Here is a 16,062-nt window from a genome sequence, read left to right on the forward strand (position 1 = left end):
CATTCTTGGCAAATGTTATCGCTTTCGTCCGTCTTGCGCCGGTCCAAGAATTTCACCATGCGAGCGAAGGCTCATGGGAAATGTAGTGTGAAAACAACTTTGCTTTCCGAAACTCCTCGTAGTCCCTTTAATAACTTAGTCTACTGTGATAACAAAAAAAAAGGCAATTCTGAGTAACAATTAGAGACGAAACAGGAAGACAACAAGAACATCAGCATTACAACATCCATTCTGCTTTAGCTGAGGCCTGAACTCACAACCTCTGACCCTAAGACCTCGTCCACGACAACAGAGCTTCCCCCAAAACAATCTTTTTCATGTTCGTTTTGAAAGAAATCTCCGTAAACACAGCAGTGTTTCAGGAAATATCTGCGTACACTGAAAACGCTGTAGTATATACACCAAAAACACAAAACACAAACATAGAGAATAAGACGGAAAGCTCCGCCGTCTCATACCAAAACATGAAAACAGGAAATAATGGCACAGAGAAACCATAGAGATTTTTTTTTTAAAAAGCGCATGCAACATTAGTTTGTTATTCCTGTTGAGAAGACTTTTTGGAAAACAAAGCTTGGCAGCAGTGCTTCACTCCACGTAGACATGGCTTCCAGAATTATATTAAAAAGCGATGCAAAGACGAAATGTAGTTTGTCTCTGCACCAATCAGAATGGCCATAGCACACAGCCATGTCCTCTGCCTGTAACCCTCTCTCAATATGTGTTATATTTAAAAAGAAAATGTAAATATGGACATTAAATTGCCTCAAAAGTGAAGTTGAAACACCTTGATCGCCCCCTGGAGGTCGGCAGCAGCAGCACAGGTTATAAAAATAGACTCCGCCCCCTCCATGTTAGCTAACGGGACATTTTCCACAAACGTGACATCTGTTATTCTACAGTGTGTTTTATGTGTTAGGGAGCAAAACAGGAAGTGAAAACGTTGAATTTATCTCCATCGGTGACGAAATTTGTCTTAAAATGTGGGCGGAGCTTCATCCAAATTACAGCGATGAAGAAAAAAAACAATATTAACACACAAATCATAGTGACAGATGGAGCAGAGCTGGAGATCAGAGATGAAGAAGTGAGTTTGATGTTAAAGTATTGTGATGAAGAGATTGATTGGTTGATTGATTGACTGAGTAAGTATTAACTCTCCGAGACGTTAAATGTAAGGTGGCGTTCCTTCATTAATGACGATTTATCAAAGACACAGCAGGTTAAAGAGCTGGGTGTCATCAGTATAGAAAATAAAAATATACTGGATAATAATCAATGTCATTTAATATTAAATATAATGTGTTTTTTCTGATTAATACCGGATTTCTGATCACAAATATTGAATATTTACTATTTACTAGGGCTGTCAATCTTCCCCCAAAATCAGGTTCGAATTTCTAACCCATCTTATGTTAAATATTCGACTAATATTCGAATTTTTAATGTTTTTTTTTTGTTTTTTTTTAAGCTCATTATAGGGGGGGGGGGGGCAGCGATGACGGTGGCGACAACGACACAGCAGAACCAACCTGCATAGGAGCTGTCCATGGTTACTTAACCAAAAGTCTCTAAGTGTTAAACAAAGACTATGGAAAAATACATAACTTATCTTGACGTGAACCATATGTTGCGGTAAAAAAAAAAAAAAAAGAAGGATCGTTGATTCGGTGGAAACACGGCTTCACAAGCAGCGGCGCCCCCCCGCCTTGCGGGGGCTGCAGGGAGGGCACAGAGTAACTTGTGGTGCAACAGATCACAGCTGATCCTTGATCAGCACACAAGTGGTCCGCGGATCTATCAATTAAAAAAAAAAAAAAAGGTGTGCGTGTAGTGTGGGGACACATACGCGCACGCTTGTATATTTGAAGCTGCAGCTTTACCTTGTGCACAACAACAACTGCATGTTGTTTTATCAACATGTGTACTACTCCGCGTCGCGACGCACCACGTTAATTTGCCTCGTTAAAAACGTTCGAACGTCAGTTTCCACCTTCGAATGTTCTCATTTTGACTAACATTCGAATTGTATTCGAATAGCGAAGTTCGTTCTGACAGCCCTACTATTTACTATTTCAATAAATGTTTGAAGGCAGTAAATCTAGTACTTTTCTTTTATTTGACAGACACATGAATGTTTTTGATTGAACATTAAAGGGATACGCCAACATTTTTTTGTTGTTGTCTTGCCTCACTCCCGAGTCCATGACCAGCAGATAGACACCATCCTTTCAACTGTGCGTGCAGTAACAAGGGAGATAGAGCCGTATCGCCTGTAATTAGCTTAGCTCAAACACTGGAAGTGTATAGGTAGTGTTAGCCTGCCTCCTACCCGAGCCAAAATCAGCAGTCAGAAGCTGATTTAATTTTAGCTCTAAACTCTGTAAATATATCACTTTATCCACATTTCAAACATTTTTAGGTGAGAAAGTAGCCGTTTAGATCAGCGGTGTGTCGTTAATTAGTCTAAATACCAGCTGTTTTACCAACAATTTTGTTCAGATGAATTCGGCGCTACTCAAGCTAGCCGTTGTGACCAACGCACTTCTGGTTACTTTCACAAAATAAAACACCCATTGCCCTTTACATACAGAAAACCATGACGATAGAATTTGTGCTTTTACTTTGAAACAGGAAGCTAACCTACCCTCGATGTAGCTAGCTTGAACCAAAATAAACCGTCTTTGCTTGAACCCTCCGTTTTGACCGATCTCGTCCCGTTAGCGGCATTTGACCGCTCAAGATGCCTTACCGGAGAGTTTTGTCAGCTCTGGGACGAAGATCGGCCCGCCGGTTTAGGTGGAGGCAGGCTAACACTACCTATACACTTCCAGCGTTTGAGCTAAGCTAATTAGAGACTTTAGGTGGAGGCAGGCTAACACTACCCATACACTTCCAGCGTTTGAGCTAAGCTAATTAGTGACTTTAGGTGGAGGCAGGCTAACACTACCCATACACTTCCAGTGTTTGAGCTAAGCTAATTAGTGACTTTAGGTGGAGGCAGGCTAACACTACACATACACTTCCAGTGTTTGAGCTAAGCTAATTACGGGCGATAACGGCTCTATCTCCCTTGTTACTGCACGCACAGTCGAAAGGATGGTGTCTATCTGCTGGTCATGGACTCGGGAGTGAGGCAAGACACGAAAAAAAAAAGATGTAGGCGTATCCCTTTAATGCTGTTTCTGATCATATCATGTTATCTTCATCATCATCGTCTTCATGCTCCATCAGCAGCTGATATTGATCGATCGGGCGGCCTGTGATGGATTCTGTACATCTGTGTTACAGTGTGTTAGCGTTACTCAGACATCACAGACTGTTTTATAACACGGTTCATAATCATCTTCATCACCTTCATCATCCTAATCCTATGAATTATAATGTATAGTTGTCTCAGTAGGTTTGATTGTATTAACTTACAGTAAATGAATATTTGTTCCTTTACCTTGATGGAAGTGGGTTACAGGAGGAGGAAACGAGAGGATGAGGAAAGGAGGAGGAAGTGGAGGAGACGAAGAGGAGGAAGAAAGAAGGAGGAGAGGAGGAGATGAGAGGATGAAAAGGAGGAGGAGAGGATGAGGAAAGGAGGAGGAAGTGGAGGAGATGAAGAGGAGGAAGAAAGGAGGAGGAGAGGAGGAGGAAAGAAGGAGGAGGAGAGGAAGAAAGAAGGAGGAGGAGGAGATGAGAGGATGAAAAGGAGGACGAGAGGAGGAGGAAAGAAGGAGGAGGAGACGAGAGGATAAAGAGGAGGAGGAAAGAAGGAGGAGGAAAGAAGGAGGAGGAGGAGACGAGAGGATGAGGAAAGGAGGACGAGAGGATGAAGAGGAGGAGAGGAGGAGGAAAGGAGGAGAGGAGGAGGAAAGAAGGAGGAGGAGGAGGAGACGAAAGGATGAAGAGGAGGAGAGGAGAAGGAGGAAAGGAGTAGGAGAGGATGAGGAAAGGAGGACGAGAGGATGAGGAAAGGAGGACGAGAGGATGAAGAAGAGGAGAGGAGGAGGAAAGAAGGAGGAGGAGAGGAGAGGATGAGGAAAGAAGGAGGAGAGGAGGAGGAGATGAAGAGGAGGAAGAAAGAAGGAGGAGAGGAAGAGGAGATGAGAGGATGAAAAGGAGGAGGAGAGGAGGAGGAGGAGACGAGAGCATGAGGAAAGGAGGAGGAAGTGGAGGAGAAGAAGAGGAGGAAGAAAGAAGAAGGAGAGGAGGAGATGAAAGGATGAAAAGGAGGAGGAGAGGAGGAGGAAAGAAGGAGGAGGAGGAGACGAGAGGATGAGGATGAGGAAAGGAGGAGGAGAGGATGAAGAAAGAAGGAGAGGAGGAGGAAAGAAGGAGGACGAGAGGAGAGGATGAGGATGAGGAAAGGAGGAGGAAAGAAGGAGGAGAGGATGAAGAAAGAAGGAGAGGAGGAGGAAAGAAGGAGGAGGAGAGGGTGAAGAAAGAGGAGAGCAGGAGGAGGAGAAGGAAAGGAGGAGGACACGAGAGGATGAAGAGGTGGACGAGATGATGAGGAAAGGAGGAAGTGGAGGAGAAGAAGAGGAGGAAGAAAGAAGGAGGAGAGGAAGAGGAGATGAGAGGATGAAAAGGAGGACGAGAGGAGGAGGAAAGAAGGAGGAGGAGGAGGAGACGAGAGGATAAAGAGGAGGAGGAAAGAAGGAGGAGGAGACGAGAGGATGAGGAAAGGAGGATGAGAGGAGGAGGAAAGGAGGATGAGAGGAGGAGGAAAGAAGGAGGAGGAGGAGACGAGAGGATAAAGAGGAGGAGGAAAGAAGGAGGAGGAGACGAGAGGATGAGGAAAGGAGGATGAGAGGAGGAGGAAAGGAGGATGAGAGGAGGAGGAAAGAAGGAGGAGGAGGAGACGAGAGGATGAGGAAAGGAGGACGAGAGGATGAAGAGGAGGAGAGGAGAGGAGAGGATGAGGAGAGAAGGAGGAGGATGAAGAGGAGGAGGAGAAGGAAAGGAGGAGGACGGGAGAGGATGAGGAGGTGGAAGAGAGGATGAGGAGAGGAGAGAAGGAGGACGAGAGGATGAAGAGGAGGAGAGGAGGAGGAAAGAAGGATGAGGAAAGGAGGAGGAAGTGGAGGAGATGAAGAGGAGGAAGAAAGAAGGAGGAGAGGAGGAGATGAGAGGATGAAAAGGAGGACGAGGGGAGGAGGAAAGAAGGAGGAGGAGGAGACGAGAGGATGAGGAAAGGAGGACGAGAGGATGAAGAGGAGGAGAGGAGGAGGAAAGGAGGAGAGGAGGAGGAAAGAAGGAGGAGAGGAGGAGGAAAGAAGGAGAGGATGAGGAAAGAAGGAGGAGGAGACGAAAGGATGAAGAGGAGGAGAGGAGAAGGAGGAAAGGAGTAGGAGAGGATGAGGAAAGGAGGACGAGAGGATGAAGAAGAGGAGAGGAGGAGGAAAGAAGGAGGAGGAGAGGAGAGGAGAGGATGAGGAAAGAAGGAGGAGAGGAGGAGGAGATGAAGAGGAGGAAGAAAGAAGGAGGAGAGGAAGAGGAGATGAGAGGATGAAAAGGAGGAGAGGAGGAGGAGGAGACGAGAGCATGAGGAAAGGAGGAGGAAGTGGAGGAGAAGAAGAGGAGGAAGAAAGAAGGAGAGGAGGAGATGAAAGGATGAAAAGGAGGAGGAGAGGAGGAGGAAAGAAGGAGGAGACGAGAGGATGAGGATGAGGAAAGGAGGAGGAAAGAAGGAGGAGAGGATGAAGAAAGAAGGAGAGGAGGAGGAAAGAAGGAGGACGAGAGGAGAGGATGAGGATGAGGATGAAGAAAAAGGAGAGGAGCAGGAGAAGGAAAGGAGGAGGAGACGAGAGGATGAAGAGGTGGACGAGATGATGAGGAAAGGAGGAGGAAGTGGAGGAGATGAAGAGGAGGAGGAAAGAAGGAGGAGGAGGAGACGAGAGGATGAGGAAAGGAGGACGAGAGGATGAAGAAGAAGAGAGGAGGAGGAAAGGAGGAGAGGATGAAGAAGGAGGAGAGGAGGAGGAAAGGATGAGGAGAGAAGGAGGAGGATGAAGAGGAGGAGGAAAGGAGGACGAGAGGATGAAGAGGAGGAGAGGAGGAAAGAAGGAGGAGGAGAGGATGAGGAAAGGAGGACGAGAGGATATAGAGGAGGAGAGGAGGAGGAGGAAAGGAGTAGGAGAGGATGAAGAGGAGGAGAGAAGGAGGAGAGGATGAAGAAAGAGGAGAGCAGGAGGAGGAGAAGGAAAGGAGGACACGAGAGGATGAAGAGAGGATGAGGAGAGAAGGAGGATGAAAAAGAGGACGAGAGGAGGAAAGAAGGAGGAGGAGACGAGAGGATGAAGAGGAGGAGAGGAGGAGGAAAGGAGGACGAGAGGATGAAGAAGAGGAGAGGAGGAGGAAAGAAGGAGGAGAGGATGAAGAGGAAGAGAGGGGGACGAGAGGATGAAGAGGAGAGGAGGAGGAAAGGAGGAGAGGATGAAGAAGGAGGAGAGCAGGAGGAGGAGAAGGAAAGGAGGAGGACACGAGAGAATGAAGAGGTGGAAGAGAGGATGAGGAGAGAAGGAGGAGAGGATGAAGAGGAGGAGGATGAGGAGAGGCGGTAAACCCTCGGGCCTCCGGTGTGTGTGTGTGTGTGTGTGTGTGTGTGTGTGTGTGTGTGTGTGTTGTCCGCAGCCGCGTCACCGTTTTCCGCCTTAAATCGACATTTTGTGAACGGAGCCGGTTAACATTACACACACACACACACACACACACCGCTGCTGCTGCTGCTCAGACACACACACACACACACACACACGCGCTGCGGTTTCAGCCTTTCTCCGCTTCAAACCACCGACATAAATAACGTTCAGCGAGAGCACTTACGGTTCACCGGAGCCCCCTTCTCCTGCTCCTTCTCCCGCCTCGTCCGGGACCAGGGACCAGGTCTGGGTCGCTGGTCGGTCGGTCGGTAGTCGGTAGTCTACCACCGCACCGCACCTCTGTCACATCCCAGCCGGAGAGCGGCGGCGCGGCAGCAGCGGGAGCCTCACGTCGTGCGTACGTCAACACGGCCGCCATCTTGGGTCGGGGTTTCTCACCATCGTCTGACAAGCAGTCAGACCCTTGTAGAACAGAATTTAGTGTATTTTTGCATGTGGGTGTGTGTCTGAGTATGTAAGTGTATGTTTAATACATTAAAAAAATATATTAAAAAAAATATATATATATATATATATATATATTTGTATATATATATACTATATATATATATATATATATATATATATATATTTTTTTTTTTTTTTTGTATCATAAATATTTAGTGTATTTATGCATGGGTGTGCAGGGCCGTTGCTAGGAATTCTGGCCCCCTGAAAGAATACTAAAGTGGGCCCCTGACTTTTCACTTTTTTTCTATCTTTCTTTTTTTAGCCTACTTTGTTTTGATGCTAATGCAGCATTACTATTATTATTAGTAAAATATTAATACCCCCCCCCCCCCCCCCCCCTATACAACGGCCCTGTGGGTGTGTGTCTGAGTATGTAAGTGTATGTTTAATAGGCCTTCATAAAAAATTATAAAAATGTTTTTTTTTTAAATTGTTGTTGTATCTATATTTAGTGTATTTATGCATGTGGGTGTCTGAGTATGTAGCCTAAGTGTATGTTTATTACATTTAAAAAATATATATAAAAATTAAAAACCAAAAAAAATTTGTTGTTGTACCATAAACATATGTCTGACATTTATAATAAACCAAACGGCTTGAAAATCGGTTGAATATTCAGTGAGTTACGGCGATTTTAATGTCTGATAGACCTCTGCCTCTGTTGATAATACAGTAAAGTAGACACGGCTTCCCCGTACCAAGATGGCGGCCGCGTTGACGTATCCACTCATAGCGCTGCCTGGGAACGCGGCATGATGAGCCGCTGCGGCAGATAGACACAGACAGCGGCAGCGGCAGCGGCAGAGCGCGCGGATCTTCCCCCGCTCTGTGATTGGCTGAGCCCCTGCGCAGCCTGCCCGGTGCATCCAATCTGATTGGACGGCCGCAAAACTCCTGCCTGAAAGTGTCGCGAGGTGTCGTGAAGCTTCGGGGAAAGCGAAACCGGACGGTTTTAAAACACTAAAGAAGTTTTTTTTACGAGTTAATAAATGTTTTAAACCACCTCAGAGTTTTATCAACGTATTTCAACCTTTCATATATACAATATGATCTCATTTGAGGTATAATTGAGATAAACACCTTTCCCCATGGATATAGGCTACTGGTAATGTAATATTTATTTCTTACCTGTAAACTCGATAAAAACAAAAAACAAAACAAAAACGGTCAGAAATGGACGCGGGAAATCCGTTAGGAAATCTATACATTTTTACCTTATCCTGCTTCAAACATCAAATGTGCACATAATTAATGAGCCTAACACCACATGTCCGCGGTGCTGACAGACTGCAGGTAAATCCGGCTGGTAAATAATTCACCAGAGACCAAATCATGTCACGAAATTTCAGCTTCCTTTACAGTAGCTACTACAGTGCTGTTTGCATGTGTATGTCAATGCCTAGTTGATAAATAGTGATTTAATTTGAGCATTGAAGATCATCATTGACCCTGAGATCATAAAGTCAGACAATAATAATCTCGGAGCAGAGATTTCAACCACATTTTAGACTCTTTATGCTGGAATAACAGATCTAGTACTGAACAGTGTTCAGCCACTTGTGCTCTACTAATATTTCCATTTTATGCCACTTTTCGTTTCTTTATTTATCTGCCACCTCAGATCAACAAATCAATGTATTGTGATTAGGTAAAGATGAGACTCATAAACTTCACTCACAGCAGCTTTTAAAACCTGTTCAGATCAGCTCCAACTGTAGATTGATGAACACACGCCAATAATTATAATTCAGTTATACGAAACTTTTTATTCTTCACAGTCAGCACTTTTCATTTTAGTAGCTATCTTGGCCCATATTTGAATAATTGGACTTATATAGGCTACATTAGCCCAAGGTCCAGGGATGCAAAAGGTCACACAAAAGGTTTATAGCCGGTCGTTAAATGGGAGGAAGTACAACAATATAGCCTACTCATTGTTACCTGCATTTACATATAAAAAATGTGTTCAAAACACATTTAAATTCATCATATCTCACCGTGTTTGTGATTGTGAAAATGGTGAATTGGAAACACAGAGTTAATTGGATGTATCGGGACTAGCTATGTCAAATTGCTGTGTTAGAGAACAAGAAAAGGTGATTAAAAAGGCAAATTTATCATCAAATAAGCATGAAAAGGCTGCAGGTGAGCGGTGAAGCTGAACGTGGCATCGTTGAGGAGGATTTAGTTTGATATACCGACAGAAACTAAATAAAACATTCATAATTATATCTTCATTAGTGTGTCATCACCTGAAAATCTGAATTTCTGTATTTTAATTTGCTGAGATTATGGTTCTTTTCCTTTATGTTACCACCATTTTTCTACGGAAACCCAGACAGGACAAACCAAACCATCACAGAAGACGTTTATTTATTTTTTTATTTTTTTATTTTACATTACCTGGAGGCCACTCAGGTGGTTTGGTACCTGCAGTCTCACCACTAGATGTCACTGAATCCCTTCAAAGAGGTGGTCCTTTAAAAACAAAACACTACTGCACTGACACTATATAACTACAGTAGCCTATAAATATAACTTGATTTCTACTAACACTTTAATACACTTAGAAAGCGAGCAACGTGCAATAACACACAGTCTGTGCAATGGGGAAATGTGCAATTCACTAAGCACTTTAACATTTTACCAACTCAACAACATGCAACATGTCTGGCCTGTCTGAACTCTGAATATTTACCTTTCGAAGGGTTAACACATGGGGAGAGAGGAGCCAGGAAAGATTTATGAACATTATGCTTTCACTTTAGGTAGTAGGCTAGTAGAAAAGAAAACATGTGTATCTTGAACCTATACTTATTTGTATGTTTCTTAAAAGTTCAATAAAAATTTAAATGACAAAAAAAAAAAATCCTCAGCATAAAAGAATCATAAGAGAAACAAGAAAACTTCAAAATAAAAGTCCACGTGCTGCATCAGGTGGCCTCCCCTCTCCTCAAACACAGCTGTGTCCACTGATCGTTGCGTTGTCCCGGTGACCCTGAAGGACGGACATACACACACACACACACACACACACACACACACACAGAAACACACAAACACAGCTGTGTTAACTCACCTGAGCGTGAGCCAGCCGGGGTCGAACCAAAAGGAACAGTTCAGAAAACAAGAAGGTGAAACGAGTTCAGATTTGACACAAGACTAGATAGATAGATAGATAGATAGATAGATAGATAGATAGATAGATAGATAGATAGATAGATAGATAGATAGATAGATAGATAGATAGATAGATAGCTTTATTTAATCCCACAGGTGAAATTTAAAATGTCATGAGTGGCAATTTAAAGGGATAGTTCAACATTTTGTCAAATTGGCCCATTGCCATAATCCCTATAGTCATAGCAGTTGGTTCGTTACCTTTAATTGTCGGTGCAAGCTGTTTTTAGAACGGCGGAGCAGAGCAGTGAGCTGCTCAGAGCTACGCTACGGAGGCTCATTATGGGATTTCTTGGTTTCCCTCATCAAACTCATCAAGATTTTGTGTCTCTCTGAAGTTCTTTTGTGTCTCTTTATGGTGATTTTGTGTCTATGTGCGTGTTTTTGTGTTTCTGTGGTGTTAATTATGTCGCTTTATGGTCATTTTGTGTCTCTTTGAAGTTGTTTTGTGCCTCTTTGTGGTGGTTTTGTGTGTCTATGTGCGTGTTTTATGTCTTTTTGTGTATCTGTGGTGTTATTTGTGTGACTTTGTGGTGATTTTGTCACTTTGAAGTTGTTTTGTGTCTCTTTATGGTGGTTTTGTGTGTCAGTGTGGTGTTTTTATGTATCTGTGATGTTTTTTGTGTGTCCTTGTCGTGTTATTTGTGTGTCTTTGTGGCGTTTCTGTTGTTGTTGTTGTTGTGGTTTTATGTGTCATTTAGTTGTCGATTACCAATAAGATAATCCATTTTTGTGTTTCTGTGGTGTTATTTGTCTCTATTTGTGGTGGTTTTGTGTATCTATCTATCTATCTATCTATCTATCTATCTATCTATCTATCTATCTATCTATCTATCTATCTATCTATCTATCTATCTATCTATCTATCTCTCTCTGCAGTCTCAAGTCTTATTGTGTCAAATCTCTGAGTCAACTGTCCAATCAGAGGCCAGGTGAGACTGTAAATCTTAATTTTTCTCAATATGAGCACCAGTTGAAGTCACTCTGATGAGCTAATCAATGATTCTATCAATAATAATAATGATTATTATTATTATTATTGATTGTGCATAATTATAATGAGTTATTGATCAGAAACGACCTCATCCTCCTGACTGTCCACCTGCTGAACTCGTTTCACGTCCTTCTTGTTTTCTGAAATGTTCCTTTTTAGTTCGACCCCGGCTGCTGGCTCACACTCAGGTGAGTTAACACAGCTGTGTTTGTGTGTTTCTCTCTCTGTGTGTGTGTGTGTGTGTGTGTGTGTGTGTGTGTGTGTGTGTGTGTGTGTGTGTGTGTGTGTGTGTGCTGCTATGACTATAGGGATTATGAGAATGTTGAACTGTCCCTTTAAAGCTTTGTACGATAAACTGATCTGTGAACTGTCCTCAGGTCAGTTAATGATTCTTCTCAGTAACCGGCTGTTTGCTCGTCACGTGTGTGTGTCTGTGTCTGTGTCTGTGTGTGTGTGTGTGTGTGTGTGTGTGTGTGTGTGTGTGTGTGTGTTAATCATCCTTGACCTTCAGACTCACTCACCTGCAGCGGTTTGATTGACAGCTGCTGCAGCCTCGTCAGGTGCGTGTGTGTGTGTGTGTGTGTGATGGTTGTGTGTCTGTGTTGTCGTTTTGACTGGTTTTACTGTAATGCTTCTTTGTTGTGTGTTTTTGTGTCCATTTGTGGTGGTTTTGTGCGTCTCTAAAGTGGTTTTGTATACATCTTTGTAGTGTCTTTGTGGTGATTTTGTGTGTCTATGTGCATGTTTTTGTGTTTCTGTGGTGTTAATTGTGTAGCTTTATGGTAATTTTGTGTCTCTTTGAAGTTGTTTTGTGTCTTTTTGTGGTGGTTTTGTGTGTCTATGTGTGTGTTTTATGTCTTTTTGTGTATCTGTGGTGTTATTTGTGTGACTTTGTGGTGATTTTGTGTCTCTCTGAAGTTGTTTTGTGTCTCATTCCAGTGATTTTGTGTGTCTATGTGCGTGTTTTTGTGTTTCTGTGGTGTTATTTGTCTCTATTTGTGGTGGTTTTGTGTGTCTATGTGCGTGTTTTATGTCTTTTTGTGTATCTGTGGTGTTATTTGTGTGTGTTTGAGGTGATTTTGTGTGTCAGTGTGGTGTTTTTGTGTATCTGTGGTGTTATTTGTGTGTCTTTGTGGTGATTTTATGTCTCTTTGAAGTTGTTTTGTGTCTCATTCCAGTGATTTTGTGTGTCTATGTGGTGTTTTTGTGTTTCTGTGGTGTTATTTGTATGACTTTGTGGTGATTTTGTGTGTCTCTGAAGTTGTTTTATGTCTTTTTGTGTATCTGTGGTGTTATTTGTGGGTCCTTGTGGTGATTTTGTGTGTCTGTGTGGTGTTTTTGTGTATCTGTGGTGTTATTTGTGTGTCTTTGTGGTGATTTTGTGTCTCTCTGAAGTTGTTTTGTGTCTCTTTCCAGTGATTTTGTGTGTCTATGTGGTGTTTTTGTGTTTCTGTGGTGGTAATTGTGTTGCTTTATGGTAATTTTGTGTCTCTTTAAATTTGGTTTGTGTCTTTTTGTGTATCTGTGGTGATTGTTTTGTGTCTTTTTGTGTATCTGTGGTGTTATTTGTGGGTCCTTGTGATGATTTTGTGTGTCAGTGTGGTGTTTTTGTGTATCTGTGATGTTTTTTGTTCGTCCTTGTCGTGTTATTTGTGTGTCTTTGTGGTGGTTTTGTGTGTCTATGTGCGTGTTTTACGTCTTTTTGTGTATCTGTGGTGTTATTTGTGGGTCCTTGTGGTGTTTTTTGTGTGTCAGTGTGGTGTTTTTGTGTATCTGTGGTGTTATTTGTGTGTCTTTGTGGTGATTTTGTGTCTCTCTGAAGTTGTTTTGTGTCTCTTTCCAGTGATTTTGTGTGTCTATGTGGTGTTTTTGTGTTTCTGTGGTGGTAATTGTGTTGCTTTATGGTAATTTTGTGTCTCTTTAAATTTGGTTTGTGTCTTTTTGTGTATCTGTGGTGTTATTTGTGTGTCTTTGTGGTGATTTTGTGTCTCTCTGAAGTTGTTTTGTGTCTCTTTCCAGTGATTTTGTGTGTCAATGTGCATGTTTTTGTGTTTCTGTGGTATTAATTGTGTAGCTTTATGGTAATTTTGTGTCTCTTTGAAGTTGTTTTGTGTCTTTTTGTGTATCTGTGGTGTTATTTGTGGGTCCTTGTGATGATTTTGTGTGTCAGTGTGGTGTTTTTGTGTATCTGTGATGTTTTTTGTTCGTCCTTGTCGTGTTATTTGTGTGTCTTTGTGGTGATTTTGTGTGTCTATGTGCGTGTTTTACGTCTTTTTGTGTATCTGTGGTGTTATTTGTGGGTCCTTGTGGTGTTTTTTGTGTGTCAGTGTGGTGTTTTTGTGTATCTGTGGTGTTATTTGTGTGTCTTTGTGGTGATTTTGTGTCTCTCTGAAGTCGTTTTGTGTCTCTTTCCAGTGATTTTGTGTTTCTATGTGCGTGTTTTTGTGTTTCTGTGGTGGTAATTGTGTCGCTTTATGGTAATTTTGTGTCTCTTTAAATTTGGTTTGTGTCTTTTTGTGTATCTGTTTTTATGTCTTTTTGTGTATCTGTAGTGTTATTTGTGGGTCCTTGTGGTGATTTTGTGTCTCTTTGCAGTTGTTTTGTGTCTCTTTGTGGTGATTTTGTGTGTCTATGTGCGTGTTTTATGTCTTTTTGTGTATCTGTGGTGTTATTTGTGGGTTCTTGTGGTGATTTTGTGTGTCTGTGTGGTGTTTTTGTGTATCTGTGGTGTTATTTGTGTGTCTTTGTGGTGATTTTGTGTCTCTCTGAAGTTGTTTTGTGTCTCTTTCCAGTGATTTTGTGTGTCTATGTGCGTGTTTTATGTCTTTTTGTGTATCTGTGGTGTTATTTGTGGGTCCTTGTGGTGATTTTGTGTGTCTATGTGCGTGTTTTATGTCTTTTTGTGTATCTGTGGTGTTATTTGTGTGTGTTTGAGGTGATTTTGTGTGTCAGTGTGGTGTTTTTGTGTATCTGTGGTGTTATTTGTGTGTCTTTGTGGTGATTTTGTGTCTCTTTGTGGTGGTTTTGTGTGTTTATGTGGCATTTGTACGTCTTTTTGTGTATCTGTGGTGTTATTTGTGTGTCCTTGTGGTGATTTTGTGTGTCTGTGTGGTGTTTTTAAGTCTTTTTGTGTTCCTGTGGTGTTTTTTGTGTGTCCTTGTCGTGTTATTTGTGCGTCTTTGTGGCGTTTCTGTTCTGTTGTTGTTGTGGTTTTATGTGTCATTTAGTTGTCGATTACCAATAAGATTGAGGGGCCCCACACACCCACACACACACACACACACACAGACACACACATCCAATTTGGCTCACCTAAAGTGACTGTTACCGTGGTAACCGGTCTCTGGGGGTGTGGTCAGTGATGTCATAACTCCGTCTATCAGCGTCGTCCTGGTGGAGGGTGTGACCTCATCAGCGGCGCTAAACAGGAAGTTTATCAGCGTGTTATCACAGTGTGTGTCTGTCTGTGTGTGTGTGTGTGTGTGTGTGTGTGTGTGTGTGTGTGTGTGTGTGTGTGTCTGTGTGTCTGTGTGTGTGTGTGTGTGTGTGTGTGTGTGTGTCTGAAAGTAAAAGTGACTGAAGCAGAATTAAAAACCTGTTCAACAACGTGTCGGCATCTCTGGTTTCAACTGGTTTGTGTCTGAAATAAAGAGTTTTATTTTATAATGAATTAAAGGGATAGTTCAACATTTTTGGCAAATTGGCCCATTGCCATAATCCCTGTAGTCATAGCAGTAGGTTTGTTACATTTAATTGTCGGTGCAAGCTGTTTTTAGAACGGCGGAGCAGAGCCGTGAGCTGCTCAGAGCTACGCTACGGAGGCTCATTATGGGATTTCTTGGTTTCCCTCATCAAACTCATCAAATACACAATCCAACAACTCCACAATGCTCTGGTGGACAAGTTGTGACCTGCACATTCACCACGCTATGAGATAATAACACAACGTTACCAGACAGAGTTGTTTTAGAGGGAAATTCAGAGACTGTTGATGAAAAACTGTCCCTGAAGGCAACGTGCATCAGCTGTTTTGCATGAATTTCCCTCTAAAACAACTCTGTGTGGTAACGTTGTGTTATTATCTCATAGCGTGGTGAATGTGCAGGTCACAACTTGTCCACCAGAGCGTTGTGGAGTTGTTGGATTGTGTATTTGATGAGTTTGATGATGAGGGAAACCAAGAAATCCCATAATGAGCCTCCATAGCGTAGCTCTGAGCAGCTCACGGCTCTGCTCCGCCGTTCTAAAAACAGCTTTCACCGACAATTAAAGGTAACGAACCTACTGCTACGACTATAGGGATTATGGCAATGGGCCAATTTGCCAGAATGTTGAACTATCCCTTTAAGGACTTCGACCTCTGGTTTATTTAAACATGTTTATATTTGTTAAATTACTGTTAATTATCATGAATCGTTCTGAGTTGTTGTGAATATTTCAGGTGGTTTCAGTCAGAAGTCACAGCTCACTGACTCAACCTGTGAAATGTCACAGACTCATTTAAACACAATGAACTTCCTGCTCGTCCTCCGCTCTGGAAACTTCAGACAGAATAAATTCCCCCTCAGTTTATTGGAAAGTTTTTTGTTTTTTATTTTTCATTTGTTATTTCCCTGTCCAGAAACAGAAACAACTTCCTGTTTGATTCCAGAACAAGAACAAACATCAGCTGACGAGAAGCAGCTGAGTTCAGGTGAGAACTCACCTGACAGGAAACTAAACTGGGTCACTGACTGTTTAAGACTTTAAGAGACAAAGTTATTTTATTTTATTAGTTATGTTGAG

Source organism: Trachurus japonicus, chromosome 15 (genome assembly GCF_045865225.1).
Source record: "Trachurus japonicus isolate A0001 chromosome 15, Traja_1.0".
Taxonomy (NCBI): Eukaryota; Metazoa; Chordata; class Actinopteri; order Carangiformes; family Carangidae; genus Trachurus; species Trachurus japonicus.